Raw genomic sequence first — 21,812 nt, 5'->3', positions numbered from 1 at the left:
GGTGGGAGGGGTGGGAGGGACCCTGTGCCCCAGGGAGGCAGGGCCCTGAGCTCCTTCCACTCCTTCGTCCTGGAGGCAGCACCATGCCTCTGCCTGCCCACTGCCCAAGGTGGGAACAGTGCAGGCCCGGAGATGACGTCCGGCATCAGGGCACGGCACAGGGCACAGAGCCTCCCTGCATGGCTGGGGGCCCCATCAGGCTGATGAGGAAGAGAAGCTGAGCCCGAGCATCCCCAGGGAAAGGTAACCACACGTCCATGTCCAGCCACAGTGAGCTGCTTCCAGACACAGCCATGGGCAGATAACCCCTCCTCTAGTTTCCGAGAGTCCCTGTGCTGAGCACATCTACACTCTGATTTTACTTGCGTCTCCCTGGTCCCATCTCTCGATGGCCTCCTGGCTGACCTCACGTCCCCTCCGTGCCGCCAGCCTTCCATCCAGAGGGACCTTCTGAGAATAGTCACTCCTCTGAGCAGAACAGCACCAAGCTCTAGGTCTCCATGAAGCAGCCGGGCCACGCCCACACCTGTCACAGGTGTCCCGCTCCTGCCTCACCAGCTACCTGCCTTCCCCACACACCTGATTGACTCATGCTGCCCCTGAACACACCTGTCCAGGAGACCAGACGCATGGGCTCCACAGCACCTGGGAGCTGCTGCTCTGCCCGCAGCTGGTTCTGGCATCGTGTTTGTTCCCCTCCTGAACAAACAGGCCAATGCGCAGGGCAGGAATGAGAGCTCTGAACACGCGCTCAGATCTGCTTCCAGCTTCCTCTGTGTTTCTGGGCTTCACTCACCTGTCCTCCCCGGTCCCCCAACACGGATAGAAGTGGGCTGAGCCATGTGTCTGCTATGAGAAGCGTGTGGTGTGAGCCTGGAGCCCGGGCCAGGGGACGAGGAGCTGGGGCTCCAAGGCCCACCATGCGCATGTTGATGGGGTGCTGCCCTGTGACCCCGAGCCTGCCCCCTGCTCAGCTGGGTCACCTTCCAGGCACCGAGCACTCACCCCCTGGCACAGACTCGTCTCCTGAGAAACAGCCTGGGAGACACGAGAGCACAGAACTCAGGGCAGGACGCAGGGCAGACAAGGACATCGTGACACTTTATTTGTCTTGAAAAGTCACCATCCCCAAGTACACAATCGTCAACAACACTGTGGTTCATTTCTGAGGCCTGGAACAAGTGCATCAACTCCTCAGAGCCATGACACTCTGGTGACAAAGGGCCACTTCCAGGAAGAACAGGACATGCCTGCTTCTCCAGAGGCCCTTCCCACCCTCAGGAGGGACTCGCAGTTTAATAGGAGGAGGAACTGATACCAGCATCAGAAACAGTCTCTTCTTGTTCACGTCCAGCATCTGGCTTCTAGGATGCAGTAAAACCTTCAGTACACAGCAACCTAAAAAGAAAACCCCATCAGAAAATGTTTAAATCAACACTCGCACACTCTGGGTCCTCTACCATGTACTTAGCATGCCAAGCACTAAGGTCATGCCAAGCCTGAGGTGGAGGCTACCTCTACTCGACTGGAGACATGGCCTGCTCAGCCCCCCTCACCGGAGAGCATCCTGGGTCCTGGCACCTGCCGCTCCCAGCGCAGGCAGACACCCCAGGCTCCAGAGGCTCCCTTTCAATAAATGAGCCAAACACAATGCCCAGTCCGCAATGACTGAAGCTGGCCAAATGCCCCAGAGGCAGAGGTCTTTTCAGAAATGTGTGTTACTAAGTCACATGATGGACACAGACTTTAAAACCATTGCTAAGCAGGGTCGAGAGTCCCAGGGACTCCTCCAGGAGCACAGACTCCCATTCAGCGGACAGACTTGCTTGTTCAGGGCTGAAGATGCAGACTGAAAACAGTGGTCAGCAGTGCATTCATGGACTACTTTAAAAACCTTGTTTTAAATGTAGTGGAGAAATCGTCCAAGCACCAGAATGATTTTTATTTTTTTGGTAAAATTATTCTTAATAAAAACAGACTCATTCAAACACTTCCAGTCTTTTGCATTAATGCACTTTCTGAAGGGATTACAGATTTTGTGCATGCTCTGAAAATGACCTCAGGACACTTTAGAGGAATTGGAGCGCCCCACTCAAGGGTGCTCGGCTGGCTGACCTAGTCTGGGAGGACTGACCAGGCTAAGGAGGGAGTGCTGACGGGACCACCTCAATGGTAGGACTGACCAGACCGGGCAGGGCTAACAGGAGCATCCTGCTGGTGATACTGGCAAGACTGGGGTGGGCGGGGCTGGCATTACCACCTCACAGGCAGGACTGCCCAGGCCGGCAGGGCGGCTGACCATCTCGCTGGCAGTAACAGGCGGCTCTGGGCACCTCCACCTGTCCAGTGCCCACCACCCAGGTCTCCAGCCCCAGACCTCGCTGCCCGGGTTTCCCAGGACATCTGTGAAGCAGAAGAGCTTGTTCCGTACGGGGCACAGGCCGCACCCCGACACAGTGGGGGGACTCTGTGATGTGGTGGCAGTGCGGGAGCGGGGGCGGGGGGGCTCTGAAAACAGAGGAGGCAGAAGAGCCCCCGGCCTTGAAGGAAAACAGCTTTTCTTAAAATTTTACTATTTTTGAAACAACAAAAAACAACTCACCGTTCCCAGGAGGCTGTGTGGCTCTGCTGAGGGTCAGGCTCAGACCCTCCACCTCCTGAGATCAGAGGCAGGCTCCATTCTGATTCTTCCCTCCAGGAGAGACTGGGGAGCCCGCACCAGCTGCTTGCGTTGGTTAAACTTGAGGTGATGAACGAAACAAGAGCGGACATTTCTGGTTTCAGTGATCATCCACAGAGTCCCCCAAACAGCGAGAAACGACCACATTATTGTTGGGGAAACAGTCACAGCACCCATTTTAAAACTTGTCACTACCCTTGTGGGTATTTTAGCAAATATTTCAGCTGAATAACATACTAGTATGATTAGACTGACATTAAATGTTAGCTTACATATGAATAAAGTTTATATATAAATGTTGCATTTTGCTCAAATAAGAAGTTTGAGCCATCATGGAAACAACCTGAGTGTTCATCGATGGATGAACAGATGAAATATGTATATGTACTATACATATAAAAAATATGTATTTATACATACACAGTGTATATATATACAATATACATACACACACATGATGGACTATTATTCAGCCACGGGAAAGAAAGAAATCCTGCTACTGTGACCGGAGGGCATTACGCTGAATGAAGTAAGTCAGACAGAGAATGACAAATATTGCACAGTATCACTTACGTTCAGAACAAAAACTAAGAAGTCAAACTTTTAGAAACACAGAGTTTCTACTGGGGGGTGGGGAAACAGCTGGTAAACAGGTCAGACCTTCAGCTCTGAGATGGAAAAGACTGAGGATCTAATTTAAGCAGATGATGACACTGTACCGTACCACTGACGTTTGCTAAGAGACGATAACAAAAGTCCTCATCACCAACAACAAAAAACATGAATACTGAATATGTGAGGTGGTAGGTGTGTTACTACGATGTATCAAATCACCATAACACACACGTATCTCACAATTTTATATCAATTATACCTAAATAAAGCTGAACTAAAGAAGAAATCTGAGTCATACCAAATAATTTATTTCAATTTATTTTATTAAGTTTAATTTCACTTTTCAACATTTTTGATTGAAAATGACAAAATTAATATGTAAACAGTAACAGAACTGCGGCCTTCTGCCATTGTTGTGAATTTTTTTAGTTTCCAGATATGGAGATGAATGCAGTGACAAATGAAGAAAATTGTCTTTAATATAAGTGACCTGCAAAGAAAAGAAAAACATGGTTAGAAAATCTGCAGCACAGCCAGTGGCTTAGATCACAGGATGAGGGTCTGGGTGTCATATAGCCCATGATGCATTGAGGAAGTGGGAATCATTGTCGTAGAACCAAACGAGAAACATGCAGCAAACACAGTACTCCACTGTTTACAGCGATCTGATCACTGTGGTCGTCAAAGGAGAGGTGTTGACACATGGTAGGCTGGAGCCGAGGAAAATGATGGCTGCCCATGCTGCCACAAAGACCCAAGCTCTTGCTTTGCAGGATGGAGTGGGGATCTGAGGTCTCCAGATCTCTGGGGACCAGCTTGTCAACCGCAGGTCCAGGGTACATGGGCACCGTCAGCACAGGCGGCTCCCTCACCACTGGGCACCTGCACACACGGCCACCTGCCCTTGTCACCGGCCATCTGGTCCAGATAGAACGTCCGCTGTGAGCACCCACGGTGCCTATGAGCTTCCTAGAAGGTCCAATTCTGTCTCATTTTGTCTTTCTCATGGAGGCTCCAGCTAGGCCTGCAATGCTCACAGCTAGGAAGACCTAGTGACCTCACTGTTTGTTCACAGGCCCCATGCTCCTGCCTGGCCTTTCCTGACCCTCTGCTGCATCTTCTCCATCATCAGGTCAGTTAAGTTCAGTCACTCAGTCGTGTCTGACTCCTTGCGACCCCATGGACTGCAGCACACCAGGCCTGCCTGTCTATCGCCAACTCCTGGAGTTTATTCAAACTCATGTCCATTGAGTCAGTGATGCCATCCAACCATCTCATCCTCTGTTGTCCCCTTTTCCTCCTGCCTTCAGTCTTTCTCAGTATCAGGGTGTTTTCAAATGAGTTAGCTCTTCCCATCAGGTGAACAAAGTATTGGAATTTCAGCTTCAGCATCAGTCCTTCCAATGAATTTTCAGGGCTGATTTCCTTTAGGATGGACTGGTTGGATCTCCTTGCAGTCCAAAGGACTCTCAATAGTCTTCTCCAACACCACGGTTCAAAAGCATCAATTCTTGGGCACTCAACTTTCCTTATAGTCCAACTCTCACATCTATACATGACTACTGGAAAAACCACAGCTTTGACTAGACGGACCTTTGTTGGCAAAGTAATATCTCTGCTTTTTAATATGCTCTTTAGGTTAGTCATAGCTTTTCTTCCAAGGAGCAAGCATCTTTTAATTTCATGGCTGCAGTCACCATCCACAGTGATTTTGTTGGAACTCAAGAAAATAAAATCTGTCACTGCTTCCACTTTTTCCCTTTCTGTTTGCCATGAAGTGATGGGACCAGATGCCATGGTCTTAGTTTTCTGAATGTTGAGATTTAAGCCAACCTTTTCACTCTCCTCTTTCACCTTCATCAAGAGGCTTTTTAGTTTCTGTTCACTTTCTGCCGTAAGGGTGGTATCATCTGCGTATCTGAGGTTATTGGTATTTCTCCTGGCAATCTTGATTCCAGTTTGTGCTTCATCCAGTCTGCCATTTCACATGATATACTCGGCATATACTCTGCATGTACTCTGACTTCCCTGGTGGCTCAGATGGTAAAGCGTCTGCCTACAATCCAGGAGATTTGGGTTCGATCCCTGGGTCAGGAAGGTCTCCTGGAGAAGGAAATGGCAACCCACTCCAGAACTCTTACCTGAAAAACCCTATGGACAGAGGAGCCTGGTAGGCTACAGTTCATGGGGTCACAAAGAGTCGGACATGACTGAGTGACTTCACTTTCACTTTCACTCTGCATATAAGTTAAATAAGCAGGGTGATAATATACAGCCTTGATATACTTCTTTCCCAATTTAGAACCAGTCCACTGGTCCATGTCCAGTTCTACCTGTTGCTTCTTGACCTGTATACAGATTTCTCAGGAGGCAGGTCAGGCGGTTTGGTATTCCCATCTCTTGAAGAATTTTCCACAGTTTTTTGCGATCCACACAGTCAAAGGCTTTAGCATAATCAATAAAGGAGAAGTAGATGGTTTTCTGGAACTCTCTTGCTTTTTCTATGATCCAACGGATGTTGGCAATTTGATCTCTGGTTCCTCTGCCTTTTCTAAATCCAGCTTGAACATCTGGAAGTTCTCGGTTCACATACTATTGAAGCCTCACTTAAGATAATTTTGAGCATTACTTTGCTAGCACATGAGATGAGTGCAATTGTCTGGTAGTTCGAACATTCTCTACATTACCTTTGATTGAAATGAAAACTGACCTTTTTCTTTGAACTCCATGGACTGCAGCATACCAGGCTTCCCTGTCCTTCACTATCTCCTGGAGTTTGCTCAAACTCATGTCCATTGAGTTGGAGATACTATCGAACCATCTCATCCTCTGCCACCACTTTCTCCTCCTGCTCTCAATCTTTTCCAGGATCAGGGTCTTTTCCAATCAGATGGCCAAAGTATTGGAGCTTTAGCATCGGTCCTTCCTATGAATATGCAGGGTTAATTTCCTTTAGGATTGACTAGTTTGATCTCTGTGTTATCCAAGGGACTCTCAAGAGTCCTCTCAAGCACCACAATTCAAAAGCCTCAATTCTTCAGCACTCAGCCTTCTTTATGGTCCAACTCTCACATCCCTACATGACTACTGGAAAAACCGTAACTTTGACTATATGGACCTTTGTCGCAAAGTGATGTCTCTGCTTTTTAATATGCTGCCTGGGTTTATTATAGCTTTCCTTCCCAGGAGCAAGCATCTTTTAATTTCATGGCTGCAGTCACTGTCCAGTTTGTTGGAGCCCAAGAAAATAAAAATCTGTCCCTGCTTCCACTTTTTCCCCTTCTGTTTGCCATGAAGTCATGGGACCAGATGCCATGATCTTAATTTTTCAATACTGAGTTTCAAGCCAGCTTTTCCACTTTCCTCCTTCACCTTCAACAACAGGCTCTTTAGGTCTTCTTCACTTTTTGCCATTAGATTGGTATCATCTGCATGCATATCTCAGGTTATTGATATTTCTCCTGGCAATCTTGATTCCAGCTTGTGATTTATCCAGCCCAGCATTTCTCATGATGTACTCTGCATAGAAGTTAAATATGCAGGGTGACAGTATACAGGCTTGTTTCAGCCCTTTCCCAGTTTTGAACCAGTCAGTTGTGCCACGTCCAGTTCTAACTGTTGCTTCTTGCTACATGTGCACATGTCCATACACGTTTATATTGATTTCTCCTCTCTGCTTGTGTATGTATATGTAAGTATATATAAATGGACACAGAGAGAGGAATGAACAGATTATCTGGAAAGAAGTAGAACCTTGTAAAATGTAAGGCCCTACATCACACACATAGCTTCGACATCCTGATTGAAAGGTTGTTGCTGAACCATGAAAGATGCCAGGATTCTTGGCCTCCGAAGGAGAAGAATTCAATCTGGGGCCAGAGATGAGGCTTGATTGCTTGGAGCTTTTGTGTAATGAAGTTTTATTAAAGTATAAAAGAGACACAGAAAGCTCCTGACATAGGCATCAGAAGGCGGCAGAAAGAATATCCCCCTGCTAGTCTTTAGATGGATGTTATATAGTCACTAGCAGTCTGTTAATGTAAGAAAGGAATGTCTCAAAACTCAGAATGGCGCCAGGCCCCTCACCCCCAAGATGCATTTTGAGATAATCTCAGTCATCCAGGGCCATAACACGATTGACTTGAATCTCCTAGAAAGGCAGATTACCATACAAACAGTTCCGTTTACATGGATTAGGAGAACAGTGTATAAGGATAACATACTGGTTTGTCAAGTCAGTTCTGAGCCTTTAGGCGAACTGATCCGAAGACAGAGTTTGGGGTAAATGGACAGTACATTAACATAGCTTAAGACAAACATTTCCATAAGAAAAATGTATTGATTAGCTCAAAATTTGAGAAAAGTTAAGTTCAGGTGGAACCAGGTGTCATTATGGCAACAGTATTTTAAGAGAAACCTCTTTTTAAATTGGTATAGAGAAGGGAAAAAATACATCACGAGTTTGTTTCCTCCTGCCACTGAAGAGAGAGATAAAAAATGTCTGACACTCGCAGCCTATCTCCTCCGCTTGGAGACCCCTGGGCTTCCTGCCTTTTACCCACTCAGGATCAAGGTGCTCACACTGGCCACTGATTCTCACATTCACCGTCTTGGGGGATGGGCAGGACCTCTTGACTGCTTCTCTCCCCCGGGAGCAGCGTCTCGGGCAGCCCGTGTGTCACCTTGGACTCTCCTGTCTCTTCGGTCAGGGGAGCCCATTCATTCCCACAAAGACCCTATACCGCTCACGCTCCATGTGTCCATGGCTCCTCCATGCTGACAAGCTGTCTACAACAGTCTCAGGACCCTTCCCTAAAACCAGCAGTGACGGGGAGCTGGAGGAGGCTCCTGAGAAACTGAGAGTGGAGAAGGCAGTGTGACAAGACAGGAAGCACCGAGACCACACTGCAGGGAGGACAGAGCCGCCCCTCCTTATGCCCACAGCCCCGCGTGTCCTGACCCCGTGGTGGTCTGGAACTCACAGGCAGATGGGGGTGCCAGAGAATCCTGGACGAGAAGATCCTGGCTCCCTGACCTTTTCTCCACGGAAGAACACTTGGTAAAATCACTCGACACTAAGTATTTCTGAGTCTTAAGCTGAGTTACGAATTTAGCAAATTATTTTGACTCCTGAACTCCTTTTATCACATCAGTGGATGGTTTATCCAGGCCTCTGGCTGCCAACATGGGTTTCTGCCTGCCCATAACTTGTTAGTTTATAATTAGGGGAAAGCCACTCCAACGACTAGACCAAAGATGTTAGCTGAGCTCAGTAGACCCAACCCACAGACAACAGGGAGTCTCTGCTGACAGTCAGTAAGAGAACACCACAGGCCACAGGCCAAGTCCTATCTGTGTCTCAGGGAGCATTCCTGTCACCTAGAAATGAAATAGGTCACCTCAGCTCTGCTTCTGTCATTATTTCCCAAAATTTATTATACTTTATGGCTGGCAGCTTCTGATCTTTCCTTGCCAGAAAATGGAGCCTCCTTGTGCTTCTAATATCAAGCACAACCACCTCTTCTCAATATTTAAGATGTCGTCCTCACTGGCTCCTTTTATTCAGGAATAAATTAATATTGAAATTAGTATCAATTGCTCTGTAAACACATGACCATCACAGGAACAAACTTCCAGGATAAACAAGCCCTTTGGTTTTCCATCCGAGCTCACAAGGCGCCTTGGGCAAGTTACCACACTTCTTCCTCCCAGTTTCTTCATCTGGGAGATGTGTGTAAGGACATCTTGTCTCAGTGGGAGACTGATTAATCTCTCTGTCTGCTCTCGGGGCTTCAGGGAGCAGCCTGTGATACAGGGTGAAGCAGGGTGGACCCTGGCCACGCTGGGCCAAACAGATACCCCTCTAAGGAACTTTAAATCTGCAGAGAGATTCTGTCCAGCTCCGGAGTGTGGACACACACGTGAGCCCAGAGCTGGAGGGCAGTGTGGACCAGCATCCAGGCCAGCCTCTCATTTTGCTGCAGACAGTGTGGGCGGGTTTTCCGCCCTTTAAGCCCTACAATTCCTAACACCAGTGACCAGACGTCCTGGTGTTGTCAGACCCCAATCACACTGTTACCGGGGTCCCTCTCACTCTCAAACACACCCTGACTTGGCCAATAAACTACACGGTCACGATCCCCAAGGCCTCGTCGCCCTGTTAGCTTCAGCACAGCATCAGGAGAGACAGTGTGTGTGGAAGGCTTCTGAAACCTGTTGGGCTGCAACAAGCAGGCTCTCACCAACTAGGGTAAGAGGCAGCAGGCTGCACTCAGAGCAGAAACCAGTACGTGCACATCCCCCTGGACCGCGCGGAGGCGCCGCCCGGCATCCGACCGCAGTGAGCAGAAGCAGTAGAACACAGCACACTGAGGGGAGAGAACATGACAAAATGTAAATTGCTCTCATCTCTAGAAGCACAATCACATCGAAGCCAAGTCTGTGAACCGTTCACAGAATCCACAGGAGAAGCAGCCGTGTTCCACAGAATAACTAAATCCTGGCATCAGTGACTCACCTTCAACCCAGAAGTGGTCTCCATTACCAGCTGAGGGCAGCAAACTCTTCTCGGTCCCCATCCACACGGGGGGGCCATACTCCAGACACAGGGAAACAGGGCTCTCTCCTGCTTGAGACTCTTGGTGGAATCTTGCATTGTGGAATTATCGCAATGGAGATGCTCCAGTCCGGGCACTTCTCAGCCTAGTGCAATTACCTCAAGATGCAGAACCATGATGGGGAGAGACGTCTGAGCTCCAAACAGCAGGAGGTGTGAGAGGCACCTGTGTGCACACGTGAAGAGGGACACGTGATACAGCACGCCTCCCAGGTACCATATGAAAAAGCTGTCTGTGTTCACTGTGAAAGACTAAGGCTTATATGACAGCAAGCATCTACAGTGGTTATGATGGCCTGTGACAGGTGCTCAGACGCTCCCTATAGAGGGGAGACAAGGACCATTTTACCAGGACTGACCTTCTCCGCTGCTTCCTCCATGACGTGAGGAGACCAGAGGGGGCCGGGCCAGTGCTCCCCAGAAGCGTGTCCACCAGCTCCCAGGTCCAGGGCTGCCCTGCGGACTGTCTTCAGTAACAGCTGCATCAGCTGCAGCTGCTCCTCGCTGCACGAGTCAGACGTATGGGTTTGCAAAGTAAATCCACAAAATGAGGCACCAAATAGTTCTTAACAGACAAGAAGTGGAAATCCCAAAGAGCAATGATGTTTGAATTGAAGTGACAGTTGAAATGGGTTTCCTTTGAATTAACAAAATATTTCTAAGAAAGAACAAGATCTAGAATTAAGTACCCAATGAAGATGAAAATCATGAACCATGTTTAAAAGTCACAGGTTACTAAATCAAGGAGTCTTCAGTTTGAGAGGAATTAACTTTAGTGTCTGCAGAGAGGCATGTGCGCTCACCACCTGGTATGTGCAGAACTGAAGGGGACCTCGTGCCCCCAGACCTCGGTGGAGGGTGGGGTAGCCTGGCTGGACCTGATGGCAGAGACCACTCACAGAGCAGCCAGGAGCCAGCAGGCTGACTAATAAGACATCAAATCCTCAGCGGCCTTCAAAAAAATCATTTGTTCCTCAGGTCAAATCAACTGCCATAAAAAAGAACCACCACTATTGATTACACAGCCACCTCCCCAAAGTCTACAGAACTTTCTAATAAAATGGGAACTGGCATCTCCTGACATATGTTCTAAGTGGGCCTCAATTATAACAGGAAGTGAGTCGATTTTATTGAAGGACAGGAGGAATGAGAGGCGGCACAAGAACAGAACAGCATTGCCAGTAAATCCAGGAGCCAAGACCCAAAAAAACACAGGGAGGTGCAGATGACAAGACATTTCATAAAGGAGGCCCTTAGACCAAAACGAAGAAGAGGGTTTCCTGACACTGGGGCACCCGTCAGGGACCCCCTCCATGCTGACGGCACATAGCACATAAACCCCCCGAAACATAAAGCGAGGTGTGGGATGCAGGCTCCCTGCCCAGGGTCTCGGGGGCCTGGCAGATGAGGACTGTGAGAAGCACCTGTCCCTGGGCGCCCACGGCCCTGCTCGCTGCCCCTCCTGCTCCTCTCGGCCCCTGGTCAGGGTGAGCAGTCGGCACCGGCCCCCTTGCACAGGAGGAGGGGCCCAGCGGAGCCCCTCGCCTGTACCAGGTTGCCCTCAAAAGCCATCCAGGCAGTGCCTGAGGCTTGCGGCGGCTTTCCACCCTTCCCCAAACAGGGCAGCTGACTGCTGACAGCGGACGACGGCTCACCAACCATGCAGGCACAGACTAGCTGTGCAGGACAGCCACGTCCACCACAGGGCAGGGACCCTACACATCGGCAGGACTTAAAGGCATGTCTTCAGTGTGTTCAATTGCATTTGAAATTATAGCAAATCAACAACAAAATACCATTTATGTGCAAACACTCACTTTGTTCCCTTTTCAAGAACACAATTTCTGAATAACATCTTATGAGAATATGACCATATTTCTGTTAAAATCCTATGATGCAACTGGTGTCAGTTCTCACATTAATAGATACTAGTTGTAAAATCAGTGTCAAAGAAAGCTGAAATAGTTTAATGTCTTCATAGAAACTAATTGCAATCAAATTTCCAAACGACCTTTTTAATTGAGAGACATTTACCTCTTTATCAAAACCTTGACCCTGAATTTCTTAAATGCTCCCTAATTAAAGAACAAATATGTCCAAAGGCAAAATAGATCAGGACCCTGCTTCACTGATCAATTTGGATGAAAAATGGAAAACACATTAAAACTTATTTGAGCCTGAAGTGTTACGTCATTTTCAGCCCACAACCTGAGAGCACCGCCTCAAAGCCGCTCTAACCTGAACCAGGAAAAGAACACATCAGCTCCTGAACAGAGGGAGCTTCCCACCAGAGAGGTAACGCCTCCTCCAACACCGAGCACCGAAGGACAGGTGCTACCCTGACCACTGTGGCGCATTTTGCCTTTTAAGTGCCTTTGCTATGGAGTTTGAGAAACAAAGTCTCGTGTTTCTGGGCTCAAAATTAACCAAACTGTTGTCCCCTAAAATCATGATTTTAGCTGAGACAAAATGTCTTGCCCCACGACCGAATCAGTCACCTTCCTGATGCTCCCCACACACGGAGGGTGGAGCGGCCAGCTCTGGGGTGCTTGCTGCCTGCACCACAGACACCCGCAGAGAACATGCCTGCACCTGATCCTTTACAGTGGTCCCCGCATACCTGGAGCCACCCTGACCGCATGGCTCCAGGTCCTTAGGTCCAGCAACGGATGAAGGAAGTGTTTGTCTTTATAACTGGAGAGAGGGGAGAGCATAATAGATGCACGGACCTGGGAAAGCTGACGCCTGGGTCCTCCTGCAAATGACGCCTGCCTCCCAGGGACCACAGCAGCAGAGACGGTGGTGAGCACCCACGACGGACCAGGCCCTTAGACACAGGATGCCCACGCAAAACGCATGTCATAAAGGCAGCTTTCTCTTCAGAAACAGCATCACAGGCTGGTTTTCTGCCCAACTTCTCTTTGACTTGAATTGCGCTCCATTAAAACCTAAGTCCTAGGACTCACGCCAGCAGTCAGACTTTTAAACCACTTTCCCAGAAAATATCTGTGACACCAAATTCCAGGATGGGAACTCGCTAAGAATGTGAGGTGTGCCATGCCGACCAGGTGAGTGGTGCTCCTCCAGGACAGGCAGGGGCCCAGGCGCTGAGCGGGCTGCCCCACAGGCTGGGGGTGCTGGGCCTCTGGCCTCCTCTGCGCTGTGACCCCCGAGTGGGAAGCACGGGGCCGGGCTCACTGCATGCCCGCAGGCTGACCACAGTCCCCTCGGAGCGCACGCCGTCACCCGTTAGGGAAGCAGCAGAAAGGGCGCCCAATGATGGCGCCATTGGCTGCTTTCAGCATGTGGGCTCTGACTTTGCGGACATGCCGGGTTTCCTGGAGGGTTACAGACCCGTGGGGGGTCCAGGGGCACAGAGTGCCCAGTGTGCTCCCACCAAGGCTGCCCCTGAGCCCCCGCCTTGTCCAGCCAGGCCACCCCAGACCCGGGAGACCGCCCTGCCCGTGGCTTCCCGCAGGGAGGTCCGGGTCAGCCCCCCACAATCGGGACCCACGCCCCGGCGGCGCCTCTGAACCGTCTCCCTGTGCTGTGCCCGTGAGTCTCAGTCACTGTGTGACACCCATGTTCTGACACACTTGGAGGATACTGGACATCATGACACTGTTCTGACGGCGTGACAAGCAGGTACAAGGCTGTGTCGAGCAGCTCTTACAAAACAGGGCAGAGTCTGATGGAGGGTGGGCTATACTTTGCTGGTATAACATAAACCCAACATCGAAGAAGCTTCTGCACTTAAAGGAAAATGTTCTTAAATTCATAAGAAAGTGAAATTAGGTCAGCAGTTAGCTCTGTTCTCTGATGGACCCAGAGGCTCGGTGGGAGAGTGTGAATACAGCCTAACTGCCCCACACGAGGAGCTGTCAGACCACCTAAGACTCCCAGTGTTCCAGAGCACACACTGGAGTCCAAAGCCCTCCTTCAACCTCTGTGAGCTCCACACCAACACCAAAATCACACACGTACTTGACAAGCTAGACTTCATCTACTTTATATTGTAAAAAGAATCCAAAAATGCAAATTAAAGCAATAATGAAATGTCACTTTAGCTTATCAGATTTATGAAGATAAAGCACAAAATTTAAATCACCAAATGCTGGCTACGCGGCTATGAAGGTGTTTGCCAGTGGTGATATAAAGTTGCATGGGCCCTGAGGAATGCAGCTTGGAGACACATAGCAAGAGTCTAAAACAGGCATATATTGTAAGCCAGCAGTTTCATTTCTAGGAACAATTCTAGGGAAATTTTAATTAGAACAGGAAATTTTAAAATTATGTTTTCATTTTAACACTAAAAGCCAAAGGATCAGAAACAACCTAAATGTCACGTCTGTTCTGATGTGCGTTAGACACTTCATGCCAGGCACCACACGTGTAAAAGTGGGTATAAAAGACTGAAGTAAATACATTTCTGGTTCTGATAAATTTATAATTGGAGAGAGGGATGAGCACAGCAAAATAAAAATATAATTTCACTAAAACATGATGATAAAGACACAGTTGAGAAAGGGTCTGGGAACGCCTCTTGACAGAATGTTATGTAATCATTAACCCAGTGGTTCCACTTAGAACCCAGCTGCCATGTGGCAAAGCCAAGCCTCATGGGTGGTGACATGGAACAGACACAGCCCTCAATGACTGGCTGGCTGATGGCAGCGCCACTGCAGCCCTGGGGTGGACCTCTGGCCCCTCTGCCCTGACCACAGCCCCCAGTCACACACAGAGAGCCACCCACCTGAGACAGGTGGCCCTCAGTCCCTGGAAATGACTGCTGCTTCTAGTTGCTGAAGTGGCTTGTCACACAGTCACAGAAACCAAACAAGATGGATTTGCTAGAGATCCAGCCTTTGGAAAGTGCTGCTCACAGTGGTGGCCTACTCCCCAGGCCTTGGGATGTCCCCCATCGCATTGTGGGGTGAAGCAGGGGTCACTCAGGGCAGGTCGGCTCACCCAGGCTGCAAGGCTCTGTCCAGCCCTGCCGGACAGCAGGCTGGCGTCCAGGTCACAGCAGAAGCCCTGGAGGCGCACAGAACCACTGCAGGGCCACAGCAGCCTGGGTCACTGGGAGGCCCCAGCCCTGTGGACCCTGCAACCTCGTCCCCACCACGCAGCCCTTCCCCATCACTTGTCACAGCTCCCTGAGGCCATCTCTTCCCATCAGCCACCCTCCCTGTGTCCTTCACAATTTCTTGTTCTCATTCTGGTTTGTCCTTTCTTGTCCCTTTACGGAATAACAAAAGACTAGGGAATCCTGGGACCGCTGCCCTCAGGAACCAGACTCGGCTCCTGGCTGTCGTCAGAGCCAGCCTGTGGGAACCAAACCCCACACTCATGTGTCAGGAAGGGAAACCAGACACGTCACCTGGTTCCGGCCTTGTCGACCTTCCAGGCACCTGCCTCCAGGCCGCGCAGACAGGCGTTGTTCTGTAAGTGACTGTTGAGTAATTTTTCCTGATTATTGGCCCCACTCAAACCTGGTCTTCTTTCAGAGCTTGACTCTCTTAACAGTGAGTTATTAATTTCATGTAGACAATTTTCTCAGCATGGGTTTAGTTAAACATGTTAACTGTAGCCATTTCAATAGGACTTCTTTCTCCTTAATTATAGCATGAGGTCATAGGACCCTGAGGAACTACTGAAAATGTTCTCCGCAAACCAGCTAGAAAGATAGTTCTTGTTTATCGCTGTCTTTCCTCAAATGCAGGGACACACTGAAGAGCTCCAGGTTCCAACTGCTGAGGACATAATTCTAGACTCACCCCATGTTAACTCTGCAGCCAAATCTGACCCCTTGAACTCAAGACTCCCCATCTGTAAAACAAATAGTAACAGCAGCCACTGCAGACACACAGACGGGGCTGAGAAAACCTACAAGGACAAATGGGAAGTGCAGTACCTACCACGCAGGGAAGCGAGCACCTTGCTGAACGAGGTCGGTTGTCTTAGCATCCTTGTCTAAGTTCAAACAAATCTCTGCATCCATCACTTTCCAACCAAGGCCATCGCCGAGCCCAGGAGCTCATGCAGTGACCTTCCCACCCTTCCAGCCTGCACCTGTCAAGTCCCAAATCACAAGATTGTGCCCTTGCTTCCTGGTCTTGAAACAGCAACAAAAATCGTGCGGGGAGATTTTAGATTTGTACATATTCTAGGGAAATACAGAAAAAGATTGCTAGCTGCCAAACTCATGAACCCTAGTAACTTCTAGAGCTTCAACATTACTTTGAACTATAGCTAAGACAAAACAGCCATGCCTTAATTAATTCTAAAATATTATTTGTTTTATCTGTAAAAACCGTCTGTTTTTTTTTTTCTTTTTTGTCTCTACAACTTACTTTCAATACACTTAACTCAAAAGTTTAAGTATCAGAGTGCTTTATAAACAGAAGCACTTTGATCAACAATGATATAATGTAATAAATAATAGATGAAAAACCTGAAAATTTTTGTAAATGTTATTTAAATACTTTGTTGTTGAAGGTTGGCCTAAAAATGATAAACATTAGAAAAAATAACATTAAATTGTATTTCTGATCAAAAATCACCCAGCAGGCTTCTGGGCCAAAAAGTGGAGAAAAGCCATGCCCAGCATATCTGTCTTTTAATCATAACAAGCTGAGAAGAGGTAACAGCAAAATCACTCCCTCCCTCCCGGAGAACTGTAGAGGTCATAACCCCAGCTGAGAATTAAAATAGCAGCATCGCGAAACCTAGAAGTCAGGCAGGACTAGCAGCTGTCAAAGCAGACACATATCAAAGAAAATCTTTGACATAGAAGATCTGAGACAATCACACTGAAATCAAAGGAGCAGGGAGTGAGATTGGGAAAGTTAGAGAACAGATAACAGTATGAAAAAGACGATTCAGTATAAGGACAACTGGCTGGTTAGGGAGGAAGATGTGTCAAATGATACCAAGTGGAACAGAAACAAACAGGAAACAAAATAACCTCAGAGACATGATAGAAGGAAGGATCTATGACATAAACAGAGTACTGAAAACCACAACTAGGAATATGACACAGGATTTTAAACACATTTCAAAAAAAAAATAAACACATTTCAGAATTAACAGATACCAAGAAATATCTCTCATAAGTAAGGACTAAGTAGCAGTATTTTTAAGATCTCAATCACACAGGCATAAAGCAGAGGATGAAATTAACCTGGAGTGACACATCCTAGGGGCTCTACAGGTAACTGTGACCCACGGACACTACACGAGCTAGGTCATCCCTTAGGTGGAAGCAAGGCACGTGGCCTCCCCACGTATGAACAGCGCAGAAATGTGGGGCTCATGTGCCTTCCTGGGACAGGGAGTCATGATGAAATCCAGCCCCCAAAAGAGCCAGAGGGAAATCATGGTATGAGGATCACTGTAACACTTCTGCCAGAAAACAACAGCGCAGAAGACTAGGAGCTAGCACTAAAGGAAAGGAAGTGTGTGATCCAAGAATTTATGTTCAGCCAAGCTTTACTTTGAGACTAAGGGCAAAAGACAGGCATTCTCATCCAGAAAGAAAAATCAGAAAATAAATGCCCATGGCCCATGTTGAAAAGAACCAACTGATAACAAAATTAACCAACCAAGAGATCAAAACACAGAAGTCAAGTTGGAAAAGCCTCAATCAAAGGAGTGGCAGGTGGGTGTTGAGCCCACACCAGTGGCTAAAAGAAGCCTCCGCAGAGGTCGGATTCCCTGGTGTAGACACTATAGACCCTGCCCAACAGACTACATGCGTGTGTGTGTATACACATGTATGTTTGTATATGCACACACCTGTACTTAAATTCCTGTGGTAGAGCAGAGAATGCAGGGGGAAATATATAAATACTATTTTCATATTTTGAAGCTCTTTTTCAATTTTTTTCTTTTTTAATTCTTACAAGGTCTCTTAAGGAATGGTCTATTTGGATAAAGAAATATTTATGTGACACACAGTAATGATTTCAGTTTCACATCAGTTTATCAATTCTATTAAATCAAATGATTACATTTTCCATTTTGAAAAACACTCTGTGGACTATGACCCCACTGATAATAGTATTCCTAAAGTTTTCCCTGTAATAGACTTGCTGTCTCATGATACTTATCCTGAGTGGCAGGAGTTTTGATGATCATATGCTATCTTCTTTTAGTTTTCCATATAGGTTCAATGTCTTAAAATGCATACTGCTTTTCATCTTAAAAAAGAGATAAACTAAAAAGAAACGAAAAACTATATCAAGTAAAAATATACAGATTTCCCAGATGTTTATAACAGTACCTTTACATTTATTTTGTAATTTTCATGAACTCATTACAATATTTGGATTCACTTTTCATGTGAACTGATGAGGATTCATCTTTCAATCTGAAAAAAGCAGGATGCTTTTAAGTCAACTTAGAAACCGAGCTGAGTCAGTAGCTAAGTCATGAGATATAATCCTACTACTCTGAATTGTACTACGTTTTCAGTTAACTTTCACACAATGAATGAAAGTCCATCACGCGCACACTGCACTTTAACCACTCTCCCACTGCTGGAGAGCACAGCTATTAGTAACTTTGAACAAAGATTCTCATCTATGTCAAATATTATTGTCTTTGGATAGGCTCCTGGTCCATGAAGGAGTCCAAAAAGGAATCCTGGGAATGACATAAAATGCTATCACTCATGGGAAGGTGAACTTCAATCCACACATGCAAGTTCCAGGAGGCTTGTTTCAAAAGAAATCAGCTAGAGTAACAGGTAACTCAGACTCGGGACTTTCATCACTTCACTGTAAACTTGTGCTGACAATCAACACAGGCTGGGGTCAGAATGTCCCAGTAAATGACTGTTCAACACGAGTTACAATGCACTCATGGAGACTCAGTTTCAAACTGGATCTTTTACACACAAGCTATTTTCAGAAGACTTGAACATAGGAAACCTTCTGCAAAGATGCGTCTCTGCTTGAAGGATAACAAACCGTGTCTTGTATCATCAGGGCACTTCCTAAGAACAGCCAGACTTGTTCGCACAAGGCATCTTGTTCATGTGTCCAATGGCAGGTATGACCTTGCACCTAATCCCAGACGCTCGCAGAGTTCCCCCAGCACTGGACCCTCACAGCCCAGGACACCCAGTCTTCATCTGCTGCTGTTCAGAGACGAGCTTTGAAGAAGCGGGTCTCAAACCCCTGTCAGAGTTGCTACTTCTTATCTGTTCCCATGGTGACCACAGGACCCCTGAGGAGAGGTCTACACTCTTCAGAGCAGCATGCGCTGTCTCCCCAGAGCAACCTGGGGTATTGCTGGGGGGTGACTGGCAGGTGGCAGTCCACTGTGGTCCTCCGTCTCAAAGCCAAAGAGAACTAAGTTCCTCCCCCTGAAGTCCAATGGCCTCTTGACCTGCCGGCCTCCCCACCAGGCGCCCTCAGCACTGCAGACAGCAGGGCGAACTCGGAACGCTCTCAAGGCTGCGTGTGCTGGTGATTTCCTCTGGGTCCAGCTCCAGAGTTTCCAGCAGCAGTGGGTCTGCCTCTGCCTCTTTGGAGCGATTCTAAAAAGGGAGGAGACAGTTGTGCTGGGAGCCGAGGGCCACCTCCACGGGCAACAGCAGGAGAAAACAAAGTCCCATCTTTCATGCACTGGAGAAGGAAATGGGAACCCACTCCAGTGTTCTTGCCTGGAGAATCCCAGGGACGGCGGAGCCTGGTGGGCTGCCGTCTATGGGGTAGCACAGAATTGGACACGACTGAAGCGACTTAGCAGCAGCAGCAGCAGCATCTTGCCCGGGTCTTCCAAATCGTCCAGCCCACCTCTAAGGCAGCAACTCTGACTCTCCGGGCAGACAACATAGTGCTTACTGCTCCCCAGATACATGTTTCTACTGCTACCACTCCAAAAAATAAGGATCATCAAGCCAGGCTGAGCTGAGCTGACAGCACATCACTCATGCATTTGGAAAGTGACTGGAGTTATCTTCATATTTTCCTAGTTTGTAAACAGCTACTGCTGCCTCGTTTCCAGTGTTGGTTTCTGTTTTACCAGCCACCTTCCACCTTCAGCAGAAACAGATGCCAGCTGTTTCCTTTAGGGGGAGAGACAGGGTTGTTCTGGTAACATGAGCGGTGTAGCGAGCGGTACAGGACTAACATCTGGACTACGCATTCCATTGGAAAAAGCCAGGCATACAAATAATGGGAATACTAAAATTCAGCAGTGCAAACTACAAGAAGAAAAGCTTCGTTACAGTATAATAGACATAATTTACCACTGTAGGACATACTAATCATAGTGAAGTCACTCAGTTGTGTCCAACTCTTTGTGACCCCATGGACTGTAGTCTACCAGGCTCCTCCATCCATGGGATTTTCCTGGCAGGAATACTAGAGTGGGTTGCCATTTCCTTCTCCAAAATCATAATTAGTTGGAAATATTGTTAAAGAGGTAAAAAGAGGTAATCACAAAATTACTATAAAATTTATTCAACAAGAAACGTTTCAAACAGTTGCAGATGCATCTTAACTTCTTAAAATCAAAATACTAACGTGTCAGAGAAACAGCAGAACTTCGTATGGGCACTGTCCATAGCCCACCTGTACCTGTTACTCCCAGAAACCAGTACTTACACAGGTAAAGCTGAGTTTTCATATTAACCTAGTACTCTCCATTTATTCAGTCACTCAGAGACATGTTTGTGGCCTTTGAGGTCAATACGTTGAACAAAACAGCATCAGAATCTATCTCAGTAGCTGGAGAAATAACACATTTCTGTTTCAGGTTCTAAATATGTGACACAATCTGGGTGAAACCAACCACATCGTCTGACTGGTTTTAAACTTCCTATTTCCTAAGTCATTAAAGCACCACGCACTCAAAGCTAGGATACACTGGAGGTCTCTAGGCTGCAGCGGGATGGCTTTCCGTGTCTGTCCCACCCCTCGCACGTGGGAACCCACTTCTCTACCAGACTGAGCCGTCCGAGCCACTGCCACTTCAGTCAGCCCAGCGCCCCGGGCTTTGCTTCACACGGACCGTCAGCTTGGGGGCAAATGCACTTTAAAAGGGGTGGGGGGCATGTTCCCCCGAAACCCACACTTGCCAACTCTGCTCTGGGAGAAAGCTCAGGCTTCGAAACCACACAAGTCAGATGGGATCACACCCATGAGGAAACCAGGGTCTTTTAGTAGACTTTCAGAAATACAGCATTACTAAAAACCACCGCTTTGAGGTGCAGCTCAAACAGTTTCTGGTGACTTGCCCAGAGTCTCCAGCAATAACTGGCAATGACATTGTTGCTAATTATTGAAACCAACTACACCCCGGTCCGGAGAAGGCAATGGCAACCCACTGCAGTACTCTTGCCTGGAAAATTCCATGGATGGAGGAGCCTGGTAGGCTGCAGTCCATAGGGTTGCACAGAGTCGGATGCGACTGAGTGACTTCATTTTCACTTTTCACTTTCATGCATTGGAGAAGGAAATGGCGACCCACTCCAGTGTTCTTGCCTAGAGAATCTCAGGGACGGGGGAGCCTGGTGGGCTGCCATCTATGGGGTCGCCCAGAGTCGGACACAACTGAAGCAACTTAGCAGCAGCTGCAGCAGCGCACCCCAGCCACTGACATCTGGTGCTGCCACAGCGTGGAGACCAAAGGCACCAATGAGGGCCTCTCGCCATCTGGGCTAAATCCGCCCCAAAAGCCACACGTCAACAGGGAAACCACCGGACCCACCCACTGCTCAGAGCTAGGTCTCCAGGGCCTTGGGTAACACTACGAGCTCTGTGTTGGGTCATCTAAGGCACCAGAAAGACCCTCACAACAGAAGCAAGCAAAGGAAATGCCAGTCAGCTTTCTGAGCTGGGGTCTGAAATTCCCTATGTAGAGAACTGTTCTTTGAGCATGTTAAAATAT

At 47.8% G+C, this 21,812-nt stretch overlaps 1 protein-coding gene and 1 long non-coding RNA gene across 3 annotated transcripts in view; both read right to left on the bottom strand.

Moving 5' to 3' along the window:
- Positions 1-21,812, bottom strand: part of DLGAP2 (DLG associated protein 2) — a 603,057-nt gene that overhangs the window by 390,999 nt on the left and 190,246 nt on the right.
- Positions 2,750-21,812, bottom strand: part of LOC112444581 (uncharacterized) — a 32,515-nt gene continuing 13,452 nt past the window's right edge. For both annotated transcript variants that reach the window (XR_009493081.1, XR_009493082.1), the window contains 3 exons: positions 10,271-10,415; positions 9,813-10,077; positions 2,750-3,785 (listed from right to left, as the gene is read on the bottom strand). This is a non-coding gene — a long non-coding RNA (uncharacterized lncRNA). The remainder of the gene's footprint in view (positions 3,786-9,812; positions 10,078-10,270; positions 10,416-21,812) is intronic.

Source organism: Bos taurus, chromosome 27, assembly GCF_002263795.3.
Source record: "Bos taurus isolate L1 Dominette 01449 registration number 42190680 breed Hereford chromosome 27, ARS-UCD2.0, whole genome shotgun sequence".
In the NCBI taxonomy this organism is placed as follows: domain Eukaryota; kingdom Metazoa; phylum Chordata; class Mammalia; order Artiodactyla; family Bovidae; genus Bos; species Bos taurus.
The sequence above is the reverse complement of the archived record's forward strand: the minus strand, read 5'-3'. Positions and strand labels throughout refer to the sequence as shown.